The 4,906-nt window shown below is 32.9% G+C and overlaps 1 long non-coding RNA gene across 2 annotated transcripts; it reads left to right on the top strand.

Annotated features, from left to right (window-relative positions):
* Window positions 1-497: 497 nt before the first annotated feature.
* On the top strand, window positions 498-1,488 carry LOC145168739 (uncharacterized). 2 transcript variants are annotated; one of them, XR_013742047.1, is made up of 4 exons: window positions 498-623; window positions 722-857; window positions 1,259-1,309; window positions 1,433-1,488. It is a non-coding gene; the product is annotated as an uncharacterized LOC145168739 (long non-coding RNA). The 2 variants fall into 2 exon arrangements; XR_013742046.1 differs by lacking the exon at window positions 498-623 and having other exon boundaries at window positions 630-857.
* The last annotated feature ends 3,418 nt before the right edge of the window (window positions 1,489-4,906 follow it).

Genomic DNA, 4,906 nt, shown 5'->3' with positions numbered 1-4,906 from the left:
TTAATTCTTTTTTAAACACAAATCATATCTTAATATGAAAATATATAATACAACTATATCGAGTCTTTATTTATATACCTAAAGTATGAAAAATTATTATGTTTTAGTTATAAAAATACAACAAAAACATTGACAATATTATAAATTAGTTATAAATTACATATCTTTAAAATGGAAGGGATTAAAATGTACAAGTTACCATACTATATTGACCACTCAATATATATTGAGTGGTCAAAATAAAAAAGAAAAAAAAAGTTGTTTGCTCCAATGGTTTTGAGTGCTAATTTAAAAAAAGTAAATAGTAATGCACTATAGAAAACCTTCCATTGGAGATGCTCTTCTATCTTTTATTTTTTGAGTTTTATATTTCAGATATGTAATACACATCACTAAGATTTTAAAATATCTATTGTGGATAACTTAATCCAATAAAATTTTTGTTTACAAAATTTAAGATCTCCAAAACGTTAATTGAAACATTAATATACTAATAAAAGCACAAAACTCTTATGAACATACATTATCCGTGTATTGTTCATCGAGTTACTTTACTCCACCTGCGTTGCTTCCACAGCTTGAACCTTCCGAATGTATCCTCACCACTATCGTCTCCTGATCAGGTTACATATTTCTCTTCTCTTCTTTTTGATAGAGACGGAGAAGGTGTACGTAACTAACAAATCGTTCTTCTCTTCCCTACCTCTCATTGGAAACGAAGAATGTTTTCGAAATTGTTGTTTGTGAATGGATTCCCATCGCCGCAAATACCTTTTCTCATCGATTTTGCTTCACTCGATCAACGCTTCCTCAGAAGAGATGTCGTCTTCGGTCTTTAATCTGTAGGGAAAAAACAGGTTACGTCAATAATTACAAATCAAAAACCTGCAACATTTTTATGATGAAACTTTCTTGTAGTATTTACATACGAATTTGTAAGAAAGTCGATGATATATCATCTGAGTTACACATTGTCTTGAAATTGTTTTTTCTGCTTTTGTTATTCCTGGTCATGGTAAAGGTAAAGGTTTTAACTTTTTTTTTAATGTTGTCTTCTTTCTTTTTGTGCATGGAATATGATTGATACATCAAGGAGAAGTTGTCTCGGAATCGGATTTTTTGCTAATGTTGTCTTCTTTCTTTTTGTGCATGGAATATCAGATTTTCTACAAGTTCTTTGGTTTGTTGCACGTAAGGTGTTTGATGTATTGTCTCTATGTGTATTTTTGATTTTGTTGCTACTTCTTTATGTTTCCAGGATAGGAATGAACAATTGAGAGGGAATGGACTTGGAACAAAGTTGAAAGAGGTACTTTAAGGGTATATATATATATATATATATATATATATATATATATATATATATATATATATATATATATGGATTATATTAGTGATTATATAAATGAATCATTTATGTGTTTTGTTGCAGAATGATAATGAGGTAGAAAAATATTGTGAGACTCAATCCATAATTTTTTTTTCTTATTTGTGTTGTTGCTAATACGTAAAAAAAAGTATTTAGTTTTGTCATGATTAGTGATTGCAAAAGTTGGGAACACATGTTTGGTTGTTGTAGAAGCTTATGATACTGCAACAAAAAACGGTAAAGCAATGAAAGTTTAGACTTTTATTTTATTAATTTGGTAAAAAGAAAGCCGACTACTGTTTTTGTCTTAACCTGTCAAAAGAAACCAATGTTGCGGTTAAAAAAAAACAAAGGTATTTTTTATATGATTATATACAACGGTAGTTGCATTTTGTGGCTATCTTTATGGAAGAAGCTAATTGGCTGAAGAACCTTAGATACTTAATCTAATTGTAGCTATCTTTATGGAATTACATCATATTTCCTATTGGGTAGTGTTAAAAAACCCCCTCATAATGTTAAAGTACATATTTTTCCGTGTAAAAGTCTAATCAATCTCATTATATATATATATATATATATATATATATATATATTCTTTTATTTTTTTTATGCTGTAAAATATGTTAGATTATCCATTTTTATAATAGCCGGTTCTGGATAAACAAAATGATGGAGTATTGAATCAAGTAATGAAATCAAAATCAGAGTATCAAGAATTGAGAACACAGAATGTAAATAAGATCTTGTTTCAGCTCGTATTATGCTTTATGGTTACAGAGAGAAAATTGACAAGACAATCTCCAGAACTCTTATCTAACTCTAAGTAACATTCCCTATTTATAGGAAATCCATACAAAAAATTACAAATGACTAAACTTCATAGTTTCGACATAAAACGCCTTTGCAAAATAACATTACATTTCGACACCTTACAACACTACTTCGACCCTTACAATCTCCCCCTTTGTAAGCAGTGTCAAAATCAGTTGATAAAAACTTGAGCAGCCATGTGTAATGTTCTTCGAATTTCAGCATACCAATTCATCACCTTCTTCAGTTCAGCCTTATCTCCATCGTTATTCTTCTTACAACTATTCATACGCACAATTGAGTTTGTATACTGAGCAGTTGTATATCTTTAAATTTCGCTTGTTTGGAAAAAAAACTTCGATGATTTTCCCTTCTTATTCTTCCCATCACAAACTATACCAAATAGCTTCAAACATATTTCACCATCCACATACTTCTTCAACTGAGCTTCACTCATTATCTTGGCCTGAGGAACAGTAACTTATCTTTCCATTGTTGCAGCCACCTCAACGTCTGTCAAAGCTAGACAATCATAGTAATTGTCTATGAAAAGCTTTATATGACCCAAACCCAAATGTAACACATCCTTGTTTGTGTTTTGGAGTTTAAAAGCATCCAAATCCTTGAGTATATATGCAACTTGAATCAAATCATTCAAGTTCATCAAAGGAAAATCAGCAATGGAAAAATCGAAAGGTACTTTATTTGCCCTCACAACGTGATATCGAAAATTCTGCAACATATTTTCGAAAAGTTCACCTTTCGTTATACTGATCACTTGAACAATTTTCACCAATGACCAAACATCTTCTTGTTCCTTCCCCAACACTGCATGAAACCTCAGTTTCATGTGAGAAAAATCATCCTTGTTCTTGAATCTATTCACAACCTTATATTGAGCAGTGAGAAACATCATCTCATTGATGGGAAAATCAAGCTGATTCATATCAGAGTTCTCAGTTGCATAACACTTCCTTGGCTTTTTCTCGAATTCATACATTTCGTTTTATGCAACTCTGGCTTCAATATTTTCATAACTGTGAAGCTTACTCGGATCACCTTTGTTCAAAGTAGGAGGATCATTTTTACGAAGCCTCAGAATACTTTGAAATTGTCGTTGTTTATCCATCTCTTCTTCAATCTCAGCCTTTCTTTCTTCTTTTGTCTTTTCAACAAGAATTGTTTTCCCTTTGTCTGAAGTTGTCATAGTTTCCTTAGGTTTTGAACTACTTCTCCCTTCACCCGTTGACTCGATTACAATGCCTTTGGAAATTGGCCTTGTAGTAACAACAGTTGATGTTACAAAGATCAGCTTTCGAAATTATTGGTTTTGAAGTGGGAATGTGAGTTGTAAAAACTTTTCCAACTACTTTCACTTCTTCATTTGTAATTCCAGAGGCACCTTATCCTTTACCAACATTCACCTTTTCTCCCCCTTGCACCCCTGTAATAACAGGTGGGGCATTCGTTGGTAGGAGACTAACCAGCTGAGATAAATGAGCTAACTCCTTTCGAATCATTTCTTCAAACAACTTAATCTTCTGAGATAAAAACTGTTGGGTTTTGAGCATTCTAACACTCCTAAGTGTACATGCAACCCTAAATACCTTGGATTTATGTTTTCTCTATTATACATACAAATATGAATATCCAAGGTATTATCCTAACTAGCATACCAAAACATTGATACTAGGGTAATAAAATAGATAGAATACATACCTTGTTGTTGTTGCTTGACTCCATGAAGCTTGAGAGCCTAGTGCCCCAAGTGTGACACCTCAAATGGTTCACACAACATCATGAACATTTGGAGTAACCATGAGAAGAAGACACTCCAAGCTCAAATTGACTAGCCCTCACATATGTATCACTTGTGCCAATTTCTTGACCTAAAGGGGTCCTTATATAGTGTGCACATTAGGGTTACTCCATGTAACCCATGACTTTACCCATTCCTTATGCTCCATGGGTTTTAACCTCCATGGAGTATCCATGGGTCACCACATGGGTTAAACCCAACATAAGGAATCTTGGATCATAAGCCCACATATATAACAATGAATGATTTACACAATCAATCCCCATATATTTAATTAGTCTCTTTTGATCACTAAATTAAGTCCAAATTAATTCTTGATCAATACTAATTAAATAACATGATTTCATATTAATATATTAGAACTTATAATATATTAATATGTCACAAATGTCTTCTTCTCATAAAACGGTCTATCCAAATGTTCTGATGCCATGCAACCCAAATGGACCATGCCGGGTCGGGTCAAGTACATACCAATTATAGTTATGGACTTAGACACTAATCCAACAGTCTCCCACTTGGATAAGTCTAAAACTATTATTGCGTATGACTTCAAGAACCAACTGGCAATCATAGCTCTCAAAAGCCGCTGTCGAACTCTGACCTTGTCGATGAACTCTAACCTTTGTCAATGACTTGTCCATTAGATAATGGATCATATATTCCTCCATTCTAGATATCATATGGACTGAGACATGGATTATAAATCATTCTCTTTGTCCATTTGTTGTTTCCCGATTTCTGATTTATGACGACTGACTAATTGAACAAATCAAATCAGTCCAGGCCCGGCCGAGCACTTACATTTGTCATCACTAAATCATCGAGGGGCCCACAGATATCGCTTTTATCCCGAAGGTAAAGGGAATGGATAAACTTCGACTCATATGGCTTGTTCTACTACT

This window comes from Lactuca virosa, chromosome 4, assembly GCF_052849685.1.
Source record: "Lactuca virosa cultivar CGN04683 chromosome 4, Lactuca_virosa_CGN04683_v6, whole genome shotgun sequence".
NCBI lineage: Eukaryota > Viridiplantae > Streptophyta > Magnoliopsida > Asterales > Asteraceae > Lactuca > Lactuca virosa.
This window is presented reverse-complemented; position numbering and strand designations above follow the sequence as displayed.